This window comes from Ixodes scapularis, unplaced genomic scaffold (assembly GCF_016920785.2).
Source record: "Ixodes scapularis isolate PalLabHiFi unplaced genomic scaffold, ASM1692078v2 PGA_scaffold0__279_contigs__length_252992795, whole genome shotgun sequence".
Taxonomy (NCBI): Eukaryota; Metazoa; Arthropoda; class Arachnida; order Ixodida; family Ixodidae; genus Ixodes; species Ixodes scapularis.
Window position 1 is genome coordinate 54,225,713 of NW_024609835.1, and position 21,660 is coordinate 54,247,372.

Consider the following 21,660-nt stretch of genomic DNA (forward strand, 5'->3'; position numbering starts at 1 on the left):
GTGCACGTCTTGTCATAAAAACAATAACTAACGTTTTCTTAGCTGTTTTTCTTTTTTAAGTGCATTTTTATAAGCTTTTGTACGGTCCGAGATTGCTAGCATGCTTCATTTTCTTGCGATCCTGGGTGGCGCTTCAAATCAGCTGACACAGAACGTATCTGTAAATTTAAAACTTCCAATCATTTTCGGGTGGCTATCGTTTTTAATCATTGACTTTCTCTCCCTAAATTATAAACCCATATGTATATAGCATGCTAAAATATGGTCTGGTGCAACGTAAGAACAACAGGAAAGACACTGCCTCCAAATTCTTATAGAGGTAAATGACGTCTCCGCATTACACTGTACCAACCCTTTATTTTAAGACTGACGCTAGCGAAAACAAGGCTCCGCATAATTAGAAGGAGCGTTATTTTACTTGTATCCTCTCCTGCAATTCTTACCTTGTAACATGCTAAAAGAATAAAGGAACTTCTACTAAGGTACTTTTCTCCCTTGGGACACATTGGCGGCCATGACGAATACTAGAAAATAGGCGAAATAGGTTTATTATTTAGCTAATTAACCTTAAAGTTGATCAACCTTTTTAAAGGGGCACTCGAGTATATTTTGAGATCGTCCATTTATGGTGATAACCCAATCTACGGGCTTCAAGCATGCTAAAAAAAAACGACTCATGGGCGTTGATTTTTCTATTAAAGTTCTAATCAAGGGTCGTGACATGCCCCTCTTTTTGCGCCGTAGAGCAGACACCATCGGGCGCCGTCAGACTGCGTTTTTAAACAATAATTGCTGTACTACGTCTCCTACACCCAAAAGTTAAGTATATAGAAATCATGCTTATTAATTAAGATGTTTTCTCTTTTGTTAGGAAAATTTATCTTTCCAGCGTTGCGTCGCCATTTTTTTTTTTTTTTTTTTTTTTATCTTTTTATGTTTGTGTCGGCGGGGCCAGCGCGGCCGCAATGCGGGAGCGGTTCCCCGCGGTCGTTAAGAAACGAAACGTCTCGGGTTTCGGGAGTCTGCTCGGACCGGAACCGGGAGAGCCCGCGCTTGAAGATGCTTGTGGCTTTTAACCGAGTGTGCCTGTATATAGAGGGTTTTGCCTATTAGTGTAAAATTGTCGCTTTTTGTCCGATGCAATAATTTAGCAGTTAGCGCCAGCCAGACTGGGAAAATTGTACAGAACGACTCTACAAAGAATTTGGGTTTGGCGGTTGGAGCGCCAGGCTGACATTGGAGAGCCGTGTACCACGTGTGAGTGGTGGCATTTGAAGAGATTGGTCGGTTCCTGAGGGGAAAGGAGGCCCCAACGGGCGTACAAAAGGAGTGCGGAGAGGACTTTGGGAGATTCGGACTTTGGATTTGATTGAGAGAAATTCGAGACGGGGGTAGAGACTTTAGACGAGGCAGTATAGTTTCCGAAGTTGGGACTTGTAACTGGAGTGTAAATAAATGCACATAGTTCTCTACAAGCAGTGAGTCGACCCGTCACTCAGCGCCGTTAGTGCTACCACGCTCCAGTCCATCGGAGCGGAACCTGCCTCCCACACCACCGGGAGGGCCAGCTACTTTAACTCCAAAGATTTGACGTTCTTTGTCAAATTATAATGCACAACGCGCCGAAAAACAGCAATAATAGTAACGATCGAAATCTCCATGGAATTAAATATATTCATTGGTCAAATTTTATGGAGGTGTTGGGGAGCCGAGGATGGCCCTCCCAAGAAAAAATGGTGCGCGTGTATTTCGATTGCTGCGAGTTCACTTGGGCGTCTTGCCATCTAGAACTGGTCATTCTTTAGTAACTAAAGCCCTATAAACCATCAAAAACAAGCTTATAAAAAAAGTTGAGTGCCCCTATATAATACGTATTTCTGGGGGCATAATGTATTTGGAGAATCAACGTGCTTGACCTCGATACATTCTAGCCGTGCCGTGAAGTTGTCGTCGAACATTCGTAGTGGGAGCTGTATACAGGGCGAGAAATGTCGTCCTTGTACACGGCTTTATACTGAAAGTAAGCGCGCAAAGATGCCAGTGACGTCGATGTCTCCGCTGTCCGCTTTGCGTCGCACTGCTGACGTGCGTCACCCGTGGCGCGGACGCGTGGGACGGTGCTATCGCAGCCAATGTTATTAGATTACCCCAGTTCTTTAACTCCCGCGGAGGGCGGTACCCTCCTCATTCCTTCGAACTCCCGTCGTTTGAAGCGCCATCTAGATTTATGTTTCGAAACTGTGTGACAATAAAACGCCATCGATAGACGCTGTGCTTCGAAACATACGTATTCCAGAATGCACTGAAGTTACCATAATTGCCGTCCCCCAAAAACGGTGGCGATTAGAGTGGCGGGAGGCGAGCCGAGGGTGGATAGGCGGATATGGTTCGTGCACGATAGCGTCTATCCTTGCTCCCTTAGTTTTGGTTTTAACAGAGCATACACAGTACCCGTGTTAGCTCTGCAGGCGGAATATATACGCAGTCACTCCAGAAACGGGATGGCGTAATCCACCCAAGGCATTGCCTTTGTTAAAGAAAAAGAAACATAGAAACCTCGTCGGCAAATAATGAGGACCGACACTGCCGGTCCTAATTGTTTATGGTCGCGGAAACTCCTCTCTCGAACTCCGTGGCGCGCATTTGCATGAACATTCTTGCTAAAAAAAAAATCATGTGGGACGCTAATTGGCTGGGCGTGTTCGCTCTTGTCACTCCGCATAGCCTGTTTACCTCCCCTGTGGCGCATTGCAAGCGGCTCTAAACTTTCCCTTTCCACGTCTCTAATCCCGAAAGAGCATTTCAGGCGGATCCCTCGCTGTTGTGTGGTTGTATTAGTAGGCTCGAGCAGGGGTCTCCAAATTTTACGGCTGAGAGTAATGATGATAATGCAATTTTAATGCAAAGGTGCAAGCGAGCTGGACAAGAATGACGATAATAATCCCTGGAGAAGAGGAACAAGGGGAACAAACACAAATCTCCAAATTGTGTGTTTCTCCTTTGTTCCCCTTGTTCCACTTCTCCAGGGATTATGATCGCTATCGTGACTGAGGAGCTGGATTAGGTGTCTATCGAAGCATCCAAGGCCGGAAAATAAACCAGTAACGAGGATATGCCAGTAATTATGAATGCGAAAAAAAAAAAAAAAAGACAGACGCACTTCAATACAGAAATTTAAAGTAGGGTCATATTTAAAATAAAATTAATCGAAGGTTTGTGAAAAGCTACTTGCGTGTAACATAGTTCAATATGTAGTATAATTGAATATATACCTAATTATGACATATATAATAATTGTAACCCGGAAAGGCGCACTTAGGAACGTTAAATTTTAAAACGGCGGGAGATTAATGAGAATGATGGTATTATGATAGCAACACGCGAAACTTGTCACGCAGGAAAACGCGAAATAATTTTAACGTAATTACACAGACATAAAACGGGGGCTATAGAATGGAGATGCCGGTGATGACAATGTGCAATAAGTGTGACGCAAAACTATCAGCGGAATAAAAAATAAAAAGAAATCAGCGAATACGAATTCGTTTTGTGAGAGTTACAGCGCCGTTTCTTTGCATGCTCTTATTTCTGCGCCGGTAGCAGCGGGCCTGCCAGAAACGTGGCGCGGGCCGGGCGTCACTGCAAGGACCGCAGCCAGCCGCTGGCCGGTAAGAAGGCCTCCGCCCGGGCCGGATCTGGCCCGCGAGCCGGTATTTGGAGACCCTCGGTCCAGAGCAACAAGCTTGCCGTCCGTGCGTTCTCGCGTCCCTACACACTATCCTCCGCCGAATCCAGACTTTAAAAATAGCGCGTCCGTTCACTGCGACGTGAGCGATTGAAAGCGTCGCTGTGGTCGGCCTTTCACGATTGGCCGAATGCTGACAATGACGTCAGCAAAGGATTTCTCATCGACGGAAATAAGAGGAATGTAAGAACTTCAAATTTTGACGGTGTTGGCAGTGTTGCTCTGAGAGCGCTATGATTTCAGGCTTCCACCATGCCCATTACAGACACCATCGAACTTGTTCACAAGGTAATGACGTCACGAAAGGTAACCGAACGAGGGCGCCACCGAAACATCTCGCCGCTAATACTCGCGGTCAGCTTTCTGTGGCAATGCAGTCAATGCTAGGGGAAAGGGTGCACCAACCGCTGCACACGCGCTTTCTTCCTCTCTTCGGATTGCCACAGAAAGCTGACCGAGAGTATAGACATTTGCACGGCTTGCACCGTTCGGAAATAGTTCAAAGAACGGAACGAGATGGCCGGGTCTGCTGTTCTTCTGTAATTCTTCCTTGCTTTTCGCTCGCGTAGGGCTGCGCTCGTTCTGTGTGTCTTCTCGCCGATGCTACGAAAGAGGCGCCCTCTCTCCTTTTGACAGGCTTACGAGCTCGACGTTGCGCAGTCCGTATGTATATGCTTCCGCCGCTTGCTGTGCGGCTGCTTCGAGATCGATGAGATTAGCCGACCAGGGGAGTTGGCAGTGCCTTTGCTCCGGTAACGAACTTAGCTCGGCTAAAACTGTTCACTTTGGCGGGGACTTCGCATGTTGTCCTGAGCTGAACTTGCAACAGAAAGAGGGACTTTAATGCATGTGTCAAAAGCAGAGGTGCGCGAATGTTGCTTGGAATCGAATAGCGCAGGCGTGGCTTCGACACTGTAAAGAGGGCCGGCATGTCGTGGCTCACCCTTACAATGTGGATGCGCAAGTGATGCAGCGCGGTGCACACCCCTAATTCATAAGCTCACTATAGAAAAACCATGTAGGGAGGAAGCGACCGGCTAGTAACGTTTGGGAATCCTGCCTTGTTGTGATATCTATTTAACTTGCAGCTCTCGCTGTGCGTGCTAAAATACCTTTGAATTCCCATTAATTCAGTCACCGGAGGGCTTCCACAGAGCAGTTTTCATGACACGGAAACGCAGAATATCCCGTCATTTTCTTCAGAAAGCCTCCGTATAGCACTGCGGGTAATCGTGTTGCCGATCATGCTTCAGATGTGGCGACACACGGCCTACGGGGCACCGCTTGGCGAATTCCCCATTCACGAATTTCAACGGAACGTGACTCTATCACCTTCACGCTGCGAGACTTGCGGGTTGAGGGAAGACAACAGCAGCACGTGACTAGCTATTGCGCACGCATACCGCGATGGGCGCGTTCTGATGTTGTCGTGGTAGTTGCGTTACTTAATTTGAATCTTCAGAATATCTATAGTTTCCTGACGTGGTCTTGGTATTAGGTAATGTATATCATATGTGACAAAAGTGCTTGAAGTCCGAAGTGGCATAGTTCCTAGTACGCGTAAGTAAAGAAGCATGTTGTATATTGGGAGAAATACAAAGCCTAAGTGCTGAATTTTGCTGCTTCACTAACAAAGGCCAGGGTTGGCCAGAGATAGGACACGACTACGGCGTCAGCGTTCGGCTAGGAGTCGTGTTCTCGCTGATTTCACACGAGTTTCAACCGAACGCCGACACAGCTTTAGTGTCCAATCTGTGGGAAATTCAGCACTTAGACTCTTATCTACGATATGTTAGCTTATAAAGCTTCAGCCCCCCCCCCCCTCCCCCCCCCCCCCCCCCGCCCTTCCGCGCCCCAAGTCATGGACATCCCAGCCACCTACCCCCCCCCCCCTCCAAAAAAAAAATATTAGCCTGCGTTATTGGTCCCTCCAGTCAAAGGTGTCTTTAGTACAACAAATTTCAGTGCAGTTTAAATGTGACTGCGTATGTAGAAAAAAACAACAACTCAGTATTTGGTTTGAAAATGTTTATTTACAGCATGTGAACTAACGCTTTTAGAGAAGGCACTTGAGACGGCCCCCAAACAGTCATTTCTCAACATATCGTGCTGTGATTTACTACAGAAGTGCAAGCAGGTTGTGGAAGTTTAAAAATAAAAAACCAGAAACCTGTTTTGGGCAATGTACACGCCGTCACTATGCAGACGATGCGCGCGTAGAGAGAAGTGCTGCCGACAGATGGCGTAAGTCGCGTCGAGGGAGCGCCGGCTGATTCGGGTTCTTTTGCGGGATCGTCTGCTATCGCCCGAGTCGGCCGGCGCTCCTTCGACGCGGCGTACGCCATCTGTCGGCAGCATTTTTCTCTACGCGCGTATCGTCTGCAAAGTGACGGCGTACATTGCCCAGAGCACGTTTCTGTTTCTGCTTCTTTCTTTTGACCGAGGGAAGTTCATTCCTCGATTCTTTCGCTGTAAACCTCCACCACCTGCTTGCACCTCCGTAGTAAATCGCAGCATGCGTTGAGAAACCGATTTTTGCGGGCTGTCTGAAGTAATTTACATGCTGTATATCAGCCAAGTAAAGCGAAAACTCGCGCTGCAGAACCCAGGAATCCTGGGCTCAATCCCCACTTCTGCCCGTTTCGATCTGGATGAGCATCGTACCAGCGTGCGGTCGTATATCACTACTGAGTGATGTACGTTAAAGACCTCAGGCTAACCGTCGTACTGCACTTTCTAAATTTCTCATCTACAGCTAAGACACCAGACGCCCATTGAGGCTGACTGACTTCCGGCTGCATAAACATACACACTTTTTTTCCTGCCAAGTAGGGTTTGTTTTGAACTTTGAACCATTTATAACAGTCTAAATTTATTTGAAAATCAAGTATTTATTTTTGTTTTAATACCTTAATATGTTTTGCTGAGTAGAGTTCAAGCACGTGCTCCTGGAATGTATTTTGGGGTAAAATAACTAGTTTCGGAGTTCCAGAGCACAACGTTGTGCTCGGAACTAAATTGCACCGCGTCTTAAACTTCCTGCGTGCGTTTCTTCGATGTTGATGAACTTCCCCGCTCCGGAGGCACCGTGGCACGACGCGCCCGTACCCGCTGCCGGATATAACGCAGGCGTCAAGTACGCAGTTCGCAGGCGGTTGTACGCCTTGCCCGTGCGTGCGGTGTCACGCGCGCACACCTCGGCTTGACCTGGAAACGTCTCTTGTAAGCACGTGGTTATTTTGAGCTCCCAGGCGCCACTACGCATTGAGCCACCCCCAAAGAGAGCGCGTATGCTGGGCGTTTCCAGACAACGTTTTCTGGGGCGTTTACTTTCATTCGTATATATTTGGAGCGCTCATATGCACAAACGACGGGAAGTCTTAGTTGCTAACCAGTTATAATCGAGCTTAACACGAACGTTACAGGTTTGACATTGAACGAACTTACTGCTATTTCGGATCCTGAAATGATTCCTACCTGCACCTTATAGTTATAGGCAAGCGCAAGTTCGGATACTCTTTTTGGCACATCGTGGCTCTTTTACATCTTTAATGTCCATTGTGCGTCTTAAAAAGTGATGTAGTTTTTCTTGCGTAAAACTCGTTTTATAAAAAAAAAAAAAAAAAAAAAAAAAAACCAAAGCGAACCCGTACAATTGTATGCTGAGGGTGAAGATTTGGGCGAGTTGGTTTTGCATATTGAATAATTAAAAACAGCACGAACAAGGCGAAGGACAAGGGGAGACGTAGAAAGGCAGAACGCTGTTTTTAATTCTTCAGTAACCATTTGCTGGCGCGTCAAATATTTTTAATTGAAAATCATAACGTAATTAACAACAAAAAAAAACGAGCAAGTATCACTTTTAAAATTGCTATTTATCGTAATAAACTGAAGAGCGTACAAAGAAAGAGGCGCAAGGTTTGACCTTGTACTGTTCGTTTAATATTTTTTTCGTACCGGTATATTTGTCTTGTTCAAAGGTGTTTCCAGTGTAACAAGATGTTTTGACTCGATTTACATAAAGGCTATTGCGATAGACAGATTCGTATGTTGCTTTCATTTAAATTTGGACAAAAAAAAACAAAAAAACTCGAAGCCGCATATTTACACAAATTTATGATGGCCGCCTGTTAGTCAATTGCTAAAGGACTTTTTGACTGGTTTTTAATTTGCACCGAACCTGAGCGCACTGAACGCTACCAAAAAGTTACTACGTTCAGAGAGAAAGAAGTGTTGAAAAAAAAAGGCTTCCTTTCTTTTCAACACTTCTGTCTCTCTTTCTCTCTCTCTCTCTGAACGTCGATTTATTTTAAAAGTTATAAGCAAATTAACATTACAAAAACAAGCAAAACATAACCTCCTTCATGACGTCCTTGGTTGCTTGAGTGGCCGTGAACTAGACGAGGGGTAGTAAGCTCAGCGTGCGGTCACGGCTGCCGCACTCCGTGTCGACGGCTCGAGAGGGCGCCACTAAAGCATGTTCTGGCTAGGCTGTATGAAGCGGGCAGCCAGGGCTGCTCGCATTGCATTTGCTGCGCGATTAAACACTAATTCGGCATGACACTTCATTGGCCCCAAGCGACAGCAAACGCAGTGTAAAGATCAGTTCAGAACGGAAGCCACTTCGCGCTGCCATACCGCCAAAAGTTCAAACCGCAAGCCAAAGCTGCTCGCCGAAGGCCTTGGGAACGCTTGTAGAGCCGGTCGGATCATCCAGTCCATAAGACCGCAGCGCCGCCGCGTACATCCGGGACCTTTCTACGGTCACCGCTCGTTGGTGCCTGATCTACACCTTTCTAGTATGCGCCGCCTTTTCCACCGCTTGGTGGCGGCTATGTCGACGCGTCATTTCTTGGTTCCGTACTTTCTAAACTGCATTTGTTTCTTTTCTGATCTAAAATAGTGAACAAAAACTACTTTTATAAATAACTGAAACGGCTCGCGCCACTTCTATTTTGTGTTCTGACTAAAAAGAAGCTTTTAGCGGCTCTGACCAGTAGTAAGCCCAGGACCAAAGACTTCAAATATCGCGCGGTTTCGGCACCGCGGGTCGCCCCCGTAGGTGGAAGAGTGTTCCGCGTCGTCCAGGTTAAAATATGACGCACTGATACTTAGTTACTCTCTCCGTGCCCGGTAGCTTGCCCGAACCCCAAGAAACGTGGAAACCGCAAAAAAGGTGGACGCTTAAATATGATCGCAGGGCCCCTTTACATCGCGTTCACACTGGCAACAAAGCCAAAGAAAAAACGCCTCTCCGAAGCCACTCCAGAGCACCCCGTATTTTGCGCTTTGTCTGCACTTGTTTTAATGAAGGATTATGTGGTCAGTTCATTGTATGTGTACCTATACGAGCAGCGCAAAATGCGTCGGACAAGCGGACGATCGATGTCACCTGTCTGTGACGGCGGGTGACGCCTCCCGGCTGGAGGTTCTATACGCATTTCTTGGGACAGTTGTAGCGCGTCGGGCCGGCCGTGCTCGATATTTTTAACTTTCAGCCGCGCAGAAGACGTCGTGTAGCTCCGGCCCTGCACCGTAGTGGCACGCATCCCGCGAAGTCGTTTATCTTGATGGACGGCGCCTAGGTATTTTCGAGCCGGCGAGTCCGTTTGTGTGGTAAGCCACAATGGCCGTGGCCCCCAAGGACGCTCTCCACTACTTTGAAAATAAGTTTGTCTGCCTGCTGTAAGGTGCATTTTGTAACTTGGCAGTGCACGAACAGTGGAAGTACACTGCTCGGCACGGTTAACGAAAACAAGGAATCGACAGTTGTTGTTTGTTTTCTTTTTTTTACTTATATGATTGAAAGTATGTTATCAAAACTGCTGGTGTGATGAAATGTGCTAATTCGAGGTACTCACCAATATGCAGTAAAGTTTGATGCCCTCCAACGACCTGTCAAAGTGAAACGCGTCAAAGTGCCGATGTTCGCGCTAACAGTGTCGCCCATTGTACGTGTACGTCCCGATCGTTTTGTTTCCTTTCGAAATATGCAAATTTGTTTTTCTTGTCAGTCGGTAGTTTGCTTTCACCGTAGGCGGAAAGTTGAAATCAATGGAGGATATTTCGTGAAGTTTCTTTGACGAGACGCGAGCGTCGAACGAGCAATGCGTCAGCATCTTCCTTCCTACGCCGGCATGGACTAGGTCGGCAGTTAACGTCCGGTTGCCCCCTTCTGTTTTGCTTTGGCAATCTGGAACACGATGGCTGCTGACGCCTCCTACGGGCATGATAAAAAAAGGTAGCCTTGAACGATATCTCGAGTCAATGTCGTCTCCAGACGCCACTTGGCCAGGCCACAAACTGCGTCCATTGCTTCTCGTAAACAAAGGCAGCTTTCCGGGTCCCTAACCCTACCGTGAATTGGGCAGACGGAGGCGTCTGCATACGATACGCCTATCTCCTGCTACTGTGCACGTCTGCCGGACGTTGTCCGTTGACACGGAATAAAATAATCTCGGCATTCCTGCGTAGACTTGATTCTGCCATTGCTGCAAATGTACACTTTTTTTTTTTTTTTTTTTTTTTTTTTTTTTGCGGTGGGGGAGAATTGTTTGAGCTCGCTTATGTTTCTCTTCCTTGAGGAAATAGTTTACTCGGCCCCGCGTTAATTTATGGAGAAATAAGAAAAAACTGTGTTCTACGTTAGTTTTAGTTTTGTGTTTCAGTAATTGAAAACGAAGAACAAGTTGATGCAATATCCTTAGGCAAAATCGATAAAGTAACTGTTTCAAGTCGTCTGAATGCTGAATCGGGTGTGAGCACATGGAATCGTTCAGAAGTCACGTTTCCCGGGCGCTCAAACTTCGATTGCTTCGCCGTTAAAATACACCGCAGCTTCCGCCGGTTTTATTATTTTTTTTTTTTTTACGAGTGATATTGCTATTGCGAAATTGCAAGCAAGATAGCACCATTTGCTTGCAATCGGTGCCATGTTGCTTTTCTATTAGCGCATTTTACGAGCAAATTTGCACGCAATATTCGAGGCACGGTTGTTGTTCGTTTACAAGGTTGTAAACCATGCAACGACTGTGGGCTTCGCTATTTTATGGAGGCATTCCGGAAGTACCTGTTAAGCGTGCGGAAGAGAAAAAAAAAAATGCTCCGACTTCATTTCGTGCTTTTTTTGCTACGGCTTCCCGGAAGCAATTTCCTGGTCACGAAAGAAACGTCACATTGCGACGAAGAGGCGACCCTGAAAAGTCTTTTGCTTGGAGCGCTTGCTCGTCATGTCAACCGAGAAAGCCACGTCAAACTCTGGGAAACGCCTCATTATTTAAAAATCGTGACGCGACTTCAACAATTTTTTTTTACTTTTTTCCCCCGACGTGTGTTTAGGGCATGGTGCTCCTGGGGATCTAATCTGCTTGGCGAAAAAGTCAGCGAGGAATTCGACCGCCGTGATTGGCCGGCGTTCAAGGTCAAGCGCGGTGCCGGCCAATCATTGCCGCCGAATTCCTCGACCATTTTTTCGCCAAACGTCCAGATTAGAATCCCAAATCTTTATGTATAGTGAGCGCTAGCTGCCATGAATTGTTTATGCGGTCACGCATAGATGATCGTTATATACGAGCATGGTGCAGCCTGGAACGCGCCTCTGACTGGAAAGTTTGGCGTCCTATCCCGCTTATACATCAAGAGTGGGGCCGAAGTGGTAACAAATGACATCACAAAAGCCGGAATGTCATGCTGTCTGATGTCGCGATCCTGGCGACTGGTCGAAGAAATGCTGGCGAGAAGGAGCAGCGAACGCGAGTGTCGCTGTCGTCGCAGCGTCCCAACTCCAGGCTGCCGAAACTACCGTGGGCTGTCGAACCGGAGAGCGACCTGCGGCGGAACAGGCGTCTGCCACTTTCACGACAGCTGTCGGGACACCGCCAGGATCGCGACCGGCGACACCGTGACACTTGTATGACGTCATCAGGCGGAAATCGAGGGAGCACATTTTTGGTCGCGGTAAGCGTACACACCAGTCCGAGACCCGCGTTCGAGGCACCAGAATACCAGGGTTGCAATATAGGCCAGCCCGTTGTTTACAAACGCGATGCCTACACTTGGTGCTGGCATCGCTTCGTTTACCACCGGAAAATGGGAACGCGAGGCCGCCGTATTTTTTGCCATATCGGATATTCGCGGCAATACGGGACTAGGTCGGCAATGTAGTTTCACCGTGTCTCTGTGGCAATGCAGGCGCTCGCGCGTGTCGTTGAAGTGTGAAAAGTTGGCGCGCGTTCGTGCGTTTTTTAAAGCCTGCGCGTCACGTGACATGGCGTCACGTCCCGGAGGCCTGCACGGACGCTGATTGGATACGAGTGCCGCGTCAGCGTTGAGACCCACGCGTCAGCGCTTGGGTCTCATTTTCTATCATATATAGTCCCACGCGAAGTCTGACGCGGCACTCGAATCCAATCATGCAGCGCCCGTGCAGGCCTCCGGGACGTGACGTCATGTCACGTGACGGGCAGGCTTGAAAGACGCGTCTAGGAGCTTCGTCGCAGCTCAGTTTCGAATCCGGCCGTCGTCAATATCTATGCGTCGATAAAGTGAGGGAGGCAAGCTCTGATTGGAAGGATTAGGGGGTAGACCTAAAGCTATAGCTGCCTTTGTCTCCACTGCACTCGTCGAACGCCTTCGAAGGCGGAACGCCGGCATCCGGCGTTCGGCTTTCGAATTCGAACGCGTTCAAGGGAGACGAAGGCAGTCTTTTTCTCGGACTTGTGCCTATCTCAAATGCTCTACTCAAGATATTGTATTTCAATTACTTTTAGAAGTAATTCGGTGGCTCGCAGATACATTTGATCGCGAGTATTTCCTGCTGTATCTTAGTTACGTTTCTCGGTATCTTGTACTCATTATCTCGAATACATTTTTAAAGCTTTGAAAAACATTGTCGCAACAATACTTTAAGGGAATAGTAATCCGCACACCTCAGCGTAAAGTTGAACCGATCGCGCACTTGAAGCGGAAACGGCCGAACAATGAACAGGAAACAAGCGCAGAACCAAAGATTCAACCTGAAAATGCCAAGAAAACAACACATTTTATATATTTATTTATTTATGTATACTGTCAGCCGTTGTGAAGCTATTACAAAGGTGGGAAGAAGAAATACAATAGAAAAAAAAAACGTGATACGTCATCATTGAGGTTTAAACAAAATACATAAAAACGATACATTGTTTGTTTTTTTATCACAAGACGTAGCTTAAGATCAAATAATTACTGACACAAGAAAACTAACTTTCCAATTAGTCGCGCACTCAACTGGTAGTTTATACTCTCCATAAATTCTCTGAGAGAAATAGAAGAAAAGGATAAAAGAAAAACGCACTTTCTTTTTATGTTTTTCTGTTCGACTCTGCTACGGCAAGAACCGTGATAACCCGACCCTTTCATGAGCATAGCGATTGCAACAAGACTGGAAACAAGCTACGAGCCGGTGAGCTCTCAAAATGCAAACAATGAGTCCTCCTAAAGTTGTGCGCCTTTTTGAAGGGGTTCCTGGAGCTTAGTGTGAAGAGAGGATACATAAATCGACAATTGCGAAAAAGACAGTAGTGCTTTTTCGTGTATGGAGCGAAAGCTCGCTGCAGAACCCAGGATCCTGGATTCAATCCCCGCCGCTGCCCGTTTCGATCTGAATGAGCATCGAACCGGCGTGGTGGTCTTGTATCACTACTGCGTGATGCACGTTAAAGGCCCCAGGCTAGCGGTTGTACTGCACTGTCTAAATTGCTCATCTACAGCGAGTGACTCGTCGCAACTTCGAAATGGCTGACCAACTACACGCTGCATAAATATCCCCACAACCCCAATTATTATTTCTTCGTGTCCATCGGTGCCTTTCTTTTTGAAGTTTCGTCATGTTTGGGGTACCTGACTTCAAAAAGGTCGCGGCATGTCAGCCCTCCTTGCTTCGGTCTTTCTTTTGCGTATAATATAAAATTTGTTTAAAGTCAACTCCGGATATAGTGACTTGTGGCACTTAGTAGAACGATGCGTCAGAGGTGTACACTATTAAACTATCAGGAGATGTGATTACTAGCGAAGTCACTATACAGTTTCTTATTTTTGCTCATTTGTCTAAAAATGAACATGCACCACTGTTGTATGCTCCTACTGGGGCTGCGTAGAATAGCACGGTAATTTTATTCTGTTTGCTTCTATTTCCTGCAAATGAAGCATTCTATAGTGTCACTGCAGTCGACGCAAATTACGCAATGTGGAAGTATCTTCGGAAGTAATTGAATTACATTTCGAGGTATTTGTACCCTACTCAAGATATTTTGCGGGGAAAGTAACTTGAGTAGTACTCTAAAAGCTTTATGAAGCAGGTATTTAGTAACGTAACTTAAATACTTTTGTCGAGTGTCTTGTCTAACACTGCTTTGTCTCCCCTGCTCTCGTTGAATCTGTTTAAATGCGGAACGCTGGCGTCCGCATTTTCATTTGAACGCGTTCGACGAGTGGATTGGAGACGAGGGCAGCTAGCTTTAGGTCTACCATAGCCTCCTCTATACTCACAAAGCCTGGCAGATCGCCACGAGAAACGGCCGCCGAAATTGAAAAGGTAGAGCGGCAGACAACGGATGAGGGGAGAGCCACGTGACGGGCGCCCCGCTGCGGCGAGACGCCGGAACACAGTTGTCCCGAGCGATGGGATGTCCGCTCGCGCTCCCCGCGTTACCGCTTCTTTCCTCGTCGGGTTTGAAAACGGTGTTTCGGGTCCGCGCCGCTGCAAAAGCTGTGCGCTGACGTCCAGACTCCCCGGGAAATGCTCTGTGCTACCAGATCGTCGCTCTTCAAATCTGTGACCGGGCACTCTATGGCTCCGTCGTCGAATCGCCAGGTTTTGAGTATATAGGGGAGGCTAGTGCCACTAAATAAGCTACGCTTCAGAGTAACGACACTTCGCCATATTGTGGCTTAAAATCATTGTTGCCAGTTATCTGAGGCTTTATCTGAAATCACAGTAAGCACTTTTCCGCCCTCCAGAACTGTTTAGACAGTTCACGACGGAGCAAAGCAATATTACAATAGCTTCCGAACACCGAATCTAATGCTGAGGAAGTCGCACATTTGAATCATGACGATCGGCAGTTGCGTCTGCTCCGCATACGAGCCAAAATGGCGGCGCCCACAACAATGTCGGGGAACAGAGTGCCGATACTCTAAGCGCAGCTTATTCAGTGGCTCTAGGGGAGGCTATAGGGGTCTACCCACTAATCATTCGAATCGGAGCGCGGCGTTCTGACCTTCTCTCTCGTCTCCTCCTCTCCCTCACTTTATAGGCGCATAGGGTCGTCGCCTGCCCTGCTCCGCCTCAGCTGACCCTTCCTAATTTAGACGAGGCGGCTTCTCCTCTTCGCTCGTCGTCTTTATTTCGTTCTGGCTGCCGTTTCGATCGCGCGATTGCGCTCAAGTTCGTCCCGTGCGCGTGTCACTGTTCTCTCCGACCCGCGCTCTGTTCGGGCGCCGTATAAATAGACGCCTGGAACCGGGGAAACGACGGGGGCGAGGGTGTCCCTCTCCAGTGCGCGTAATGAGACCGTTTGGCCACTCCGGGCTTGCGTCGACGGGGGTCGAGTCACGTAGCGGCTGTCAAAGATATCGCAGTTTGAAAGCAAAGTGAACCTACAGACCTCGCACTATACGTATATTTGAGTATAGGTTTCGTGTGTACGGTCAATAATTTACCTTTTTTTTTTTATTTGTTAAATGATATGTACCAGACATGTTTTTTTTTTGTTTTGTTTTTTTTTACTTTATAAAACGGGAAGCTTTATTTTGCAATACGTCGGCGGCTGTAGTGCACACCATCAGCAAACTCGTACAGTATTCAGTTACGAAATGAAGGCATGCTCAAAATGACAACGCTCACATTTAAGCGAGTTAATTCGGCCAAAGCAGCGCGACATTGGAAGTTTTAGTATCGTAGTTTCTGATCGCATATCTCCTTAAAGCGTGTCCTCTGTTGTCTCCTCTCTTCCCTCTCCGAATAACTGAACCATAATTTGAAAAAATTGTTGAAATGCTTATCGACCGATGGCTTTAGGCGTGTTATCAATATATCGATTATGACTTATGAATTCAAAAATCTATACTAAATATTCTGTTTTAACATATAGCCTTTAGCTTCTCGAACAGATTACTTATCTCCACGTCATGTTGGATGACGCCTTTGTTCAAGCGTCTGCAAATGTATTTTGGAGGTATTCCTGCGGGACATAACTCCGCTAGACTAGTCAGATAAAACATAGCGCTTCTTTACGCTGTTTTTTTTTTTTTTTTTTTTTTTTATTGCATGAGATTTTGTTTGTTCAGAGCGCTCTAGCCACTTCGGTCGCAGCTGCTTTCTATTCGTTTGCACGCACGTACACTGCGCGACATAGCGCGCGATCACAACATTGGCACTTTTTCGCACTTTGCTCCGTCACCAATTTCGCCGGTTAAATTAGCAGGGGTGGAACGCCTGCTAATTTAACCGGCGCCATTTTGCTCCAGACGAATTTGTCTCCGCCATCCTGCGCCATTTTGCCGAAACTGCGCCACAGCCAATACCTCGCGCCATTATGCGCCAAATCGCAAAACGTGCGCCAAAAAAATTGTATTTTGTATTGGTTTAGGTTTCTATCGACTCGATTGACAACCATGAGCGCGTTTAGCCTGGTCAGCCTCGCAATTCTTTGTTCTGTTTATTCTCCCTGTGTATCCCGAGTCGGAAGCGCGCTAAAGAACTCGGATTCCAAGCGCTACACCACCTGCGACTGGATTGTTATTCTACAACCATACGCGGTTAAGCAAGTCGGCCAAGGTGAGGTCGAGTCGTTAGCGTCAGATATCCTGAGGCTCTGCGGCCCGGATTCCGGACGTCAGTCAGCTGAAGACAGATGAGCAAAATATTCCTTTTGGTACTTCATCGTTAGAAGTTGGAACCGCATTCCCGCAAGATAAATTGGGATTTCATAGAACTGGAACGCGGTCCCATCCGAAACCTTGCCGGCCATCAGCAGCTCTCACGCGAGCGGTAGATCTGCTCGGCGTACTTTAATTTCTCCTTGCTCTGCTTATCGCTTCGAATACTATAACTCCGTTAATCCCATAGTCTGCTGCTTTGATATTGAATTGCACAATATAATAAACTTGAAATTTGTTGCCCTGTTCCTCCACGCAGCTGCACATCTGTTGCTTACGCACGTCACGTGGTTCGCTCATATAATTACTATGTCGAGCACGTCTGGGTCGTGCTATAAACAGTGCTGGTTTGCATTTTGAGCAACTGAAATCCACTCAGGAAATATCACGAGAAGCACATGGTTCTTGCTTTTTGGTTCTCATTAAGGCTCACAGTTTCAAGTGTTCACTTCTGTTGCACTGTTACCCCATCTATTTAGGTTCCCAACCACTCATGTCCATCTGTGCTGCTATTGCCCCCGTGCTTGTCTAAGACTAAGTTCAAAGTTGAAGTGCAATGAAAACTGATCGGAGTTGCTCCTAGCCTGCTCGAGAATGTAGTCTTAGCTGCTCCCAATTTACTCCAAAAACAGCTGTTTCAGTTGCTCCCTTTGCTTTTCCCGTGTACATTTCATGAGTTCCACCCCCGAATTGGTGTTCCGATTGAACACTTTCGGCCACACTGTATTAGTTATGGCCTTTCCATAAAAATGCAACTAAAAAAAAGGGGCGATCGCTAGCTCGAGCTGTATTTATTTATTTATACAGCAAGCATCATATTTGAAAGCGGCAGTGTTCAGTCTCTGAGCGACGATCGAGCTAACGTTTTTTTAGCAAAACACTTCTAATTACAACCAAAGAAAACCATAAAACGCTATTATTTACGGGTCGTAAATTTCTCTCAGTGCTGGCCGGTTTTGGTGTGCGTCGTTCGTGAAGTTAAATGTCGCTTCATAAATCACGAAATCTACCTGTCTGGGCAGGTAGTTCACTGAAGAACTTTACTTTCCATTCCAGTACATGAAATCAAATTCAACACAGCAACAGCATAAAAGTCAACATGGCACATAAAACGGAATTAGCTGAATTTTACTGATTCATCCATTGCTGGTCAATTCACAGAGCAAATCTGCGCTCGAATAAATAATTTCGATGCTATTGTTTAAAAGAACATTCAGCGTAATCTACAGGGAGTGTGTATCTGTGATTATTAAAACAACGCGTCGTACAGAGTTCCGTCGAACGAGATGGATAGGAATCTCTCAGATCAGTAAGATCAGCTGAGCTATCTTCAGTTATTTCTGCCTCTGGCGAACTTGACCTGTTTCGTTCGTTTCTGTAGCACACGTGACTCCGTTGCATGCCCGGATAAGGTCTTACTGCCGCTTACAGAACGGCTGATGCAACTCGGACGCCTCACAAAAGGAGTCAATTGCGGTTTGATCCGTGCAAAGATAAGAGGAGAGAAACCGAATTGCATCGTAAAGGAGAGAAAAGAGGACGGCACTTCCGAGGACCGTGGCCGCGGCAACCCGTCCGCTTTAGCAGCCCGCGGCCTGAGGCTGTCTGCGTCGCAACCTCACTCGAATTAAGGTCGTGAGGCTGCGCTAAAAGTGTGCCTCCCTCTATGCCGAGCTTGGCCTTGGGGCGCTGCGTCCCTACAGTCCGCCAGATCTGGCGCGGTGCCCGGCTACTCCTTGGGTTCGTCTCGGCCGGTGATGGGCCTCTCGTGTCTGAATTTCAATGAAATCGCAGCGCTGCGATATCTTTCCGAAGCACGTGCAGGGCTGGATACTCGAGCTTCTCGTGTAAGCAGGCCGATTTCCGAACGGATCCGGAACAGTAGACGCGCGGTGAAGTACCGGTCCAAGTGATCTGTGTTTGTTAGATGTACGTAAAAGTCAAATTCGTTACTATATTTTCAAGAAATTATTTAAGATTCTTTTGCCCAACAGCCCGACACTGATTTAGACGAGCGACGAGGAAAAAATGAACCGAAGCACGCAGTTGTGCCACATACTTTTGTTTTGTTGAGTTATTACGGGCAGTTAGATTGCTCGGAGCGACATCGTGAGTAACAGGCTTATGTTGAGCTAGTTGGTTCGTTTGATGAAGGCAGCGTGAACAAATACAGTGTACATTAATACACATAATAAAGGGGACGTACACGCCGCTAGCTTAGGCTGCAGCTTAAATGTGTACACTGGTGTGTGTGTGTGTGTGTCTACTTCTCAAGCCGACTCTATTATAACATCGTGAAATAGTTGTCTAAAAAAACTGTCTCTCTCTCTCTGGTATATCTCAAAGGCATTCAAATGTATTACTCTGACGTAAGGACGACGACCCAGAGTTTCCTCTTTTGGGACTGGTCACCGTTCAGCACCTCGGTCGGACACCAAATGGTAAAAACACCGTGACGTCATCAGCGTAACGCCACCATTGAGGTTGCATTCCGCCGCGGACATGAAAATGACAAGAGCGTATAAAGCCTACCAAGCCCTATAAATGATGTGCGTTCAAAAGGTTGTTGCGTGTGAGTTCTAGTCTGTAACAATTCGCGAGAGCATAACACCTATATCAATTGTAATTATTTGTTTTGTGTATTTTATTACTTTTTCTCGCTGAGTCATGCATAGTTTCTCGCGCTCCTCTTTCGACGGGCGTAGGGTTGGGCGCGCCTCGACGCCGACTTCGTAATATGCCCGTAGTTTCGTAAAACAAACTGGAAGACCCATTCGATTCCGTATCTTTGGAGACGGGCGTCGACTGTGCGGTTCCGTTTTATCTGCAGACGCTCGAGAGTTCTTTACCGAGGCAGCCAAGGCCTTAGCGATAAAGGGGCCTCTGTGGTTTGGTTGGTGCTTTACACGTGTTCCCCGTCCGCGTACCGTGACTCTCGAAGTACCGACGAGCTTGGAAAGTGCTTCGCAACATTGAGATGTTCCGCAATACCCACCGCTGCTGGTACGAGGAGCCATCGCGGTGTGCGTCACCCGATTTCCCCGTTTATCGAGGCCGTATATTCCGCACCGGAAACATTATAGCTTAATTGAGTGAAATAGAATGCCTGAGGAGCCCTTTTTGTTGTTGTTGTTGGTCTGATTTCGATCATCTGCCTGTCGAAGCCCTTTTTGTATAGACTTTTAGTTCACTTTCTTTCCTCGTCGTTGTTGATGAGAAGGTTGATGTTCTTGTTGTGGAGTTGCCGCAGACTAGGATTATGTCAACCCGGATTCCGCCTTAGGCAACATAGAGATAAAGCGCAGGGGCATCCCAGTGAAGGCTACGGATTGATATGGCCTATTTATTTACCACACTGGGTTAGACATTTTAGGAGTCGCAGAGTCTGGTAACGTCTTGCCCCTCCCGATGCCGAGCGCCCCTTCAAGTTTCCCCGAATCATTCCCACCTCTCTGACCTGCGCTTGTGGTCGAAATGTCCGACACGACATTTCGTTTATCCAGATCAGAATGCCCAAGTAGACGACATGTCCATCGGGACAAAACGTCCCAATATTGGACGTTTTGACCCGCTGGGCATTTTGTCTCATTAGACATTTTGACGGGTAATCTCCGTTCCTTTCCGTCTTCTCGCGACGTGCACGGGAAGGGTACCTCGACACCTCGCTTGGTAGTTCCCTTCCTCTCGCCCGTGCCGGCTTGATGACCCGCCTTTATAAACGTTGCGAGACGCGCTTTCTTTTGATCATCTCGCCGCCATATAAAATTTAAAAAAAAGAAGACCTATGAATTTAACAGATGTCCTGTACCACGGATCCCGACCCCCTGTAGGTATCTTGGCAGGCGGTCAAAAGTGTCCAGGGGCGCTGCAGATTGGAAACTTCTGTTTGTAATTTAGTTACCGTTATCGCTTGTATGGCGCGTGTATGTAGGAATTATTTATCTTTCAAAGGCCGTTGCGATTTCTCATGCTGGCCCTGAACCCCCGCTGCATTCACCAGAGGTCCACAGGACATTGACGTATCTCAATTTCGGTCGCACACACACACAAACACAAACAAACGAACAAAAAACGAGCAAAAACTAATGAAATATGGAAACATTATTTTTGGGCATTATATCATATTCTGCATATTAAACAATCCCTGTCGTGTCTACCCCTCTGTTCACTGAGGGGCTGTTGATCTGCTTTTTGATCTTATTGCACGATCAGTGGGTCAGTGAGCTCGCGATCAATCGGCGCTTTGCTTGTTGTGTGTGCTGTTTTTCTTGCACGTCATTTGTCAAAGAAACGTGCACGGTATTGCTCTTTAGCGCTGCATTGTTCGAACAATATGCTATCAGGAGTCGATGCCGAGTCCGCGAAAGCTGTGCCTTGTCAACCGGCTTAGAGTTATCGTGTGGATGTTTTCGTGGTAGTTAGTCTGCCACGAGAACAGGTGGCAGTTGTTTTCGTTGCAGTGGGATCATTTGGCCAGCCTGTACAATTGCTATATATATCGCAAATGTTTTTGATCATGGTTGAAGGGTCAGGTAAGAACAAGACGTGATAAAAAAAATAAAAAAAACTTCCGTTTTGAGTTTTGCGCCGTTCTTTTTTGCCTTTGCAGCTCGACTTGGCGAGGTTTCCAACGGAGCTTAGCTGATGTTTTCCTGTTTCTCTTCCATGAAATGTCGGAGATCATAGGTCATAAATGCGCGTTTTTTTTTTGTTTTTTTTTTAATGCGACTTGGTTTGTGCATTTATTTACTTTTTTATAGTCCCAACAACACACGACGAAATAAGCACTACAGTATTAACGACTCAAAAATTTGTATTTACATATAAAAGGCGTCAGTTGCGCGACGTTCGTGCGGTTGGTAGCCGCAAGTGACACATTTCAGGAAGCGAAAGTGTCGAATACGAAGGATTCATTATGCGTATTCACGAGTTGGAAGTACGCGAAAATAATGGTAGACAGCGTTGATCCAGTGTCGCAAGCGCTTCAAGGGCTCTCTACC

The 21,660-nt window shown here is 46.8% G+C and overlaps 2 protein-coding genes across 3 annotated transcripts in view; one reads left to right on the forward strand and one right to left on the reverse strand.

Moving 5' to 3' along the window:
- Positions 1–21,660, reverse strand: part of LOC8035454 (zinc transporter 2) — an 83,244-nt gene that overhangs the window by 60,484 nt on the left and 1,100 nt on the right. The gene's annotated exons all lie outside the window — the stretch shown is intronic.
- The window catches only part of LOC8035458 (zinc transporter ZIP10), a 110,830-nt gene that overhangs the window by 22,824 nt on the left and 66,346 nt on the right, over positions 1–21,660 (forward strand). Inside the window, exon 1 of one of the 2 annotated variants that reach the window (XM_042288483.1) lies at positions 3,607–3,668. The exons of the other annotated variant lie outside the window; for it this stretch is intronic. The gene's annotated coding sequence lies outside the window, so the exon portion shown is untranslated. Of the gene's footprint in view, positions 1–3,606; positions 3,669–21,660 lie in introns of those variants that run through there. 2 annotated transcript variants of the gene reach the window in all.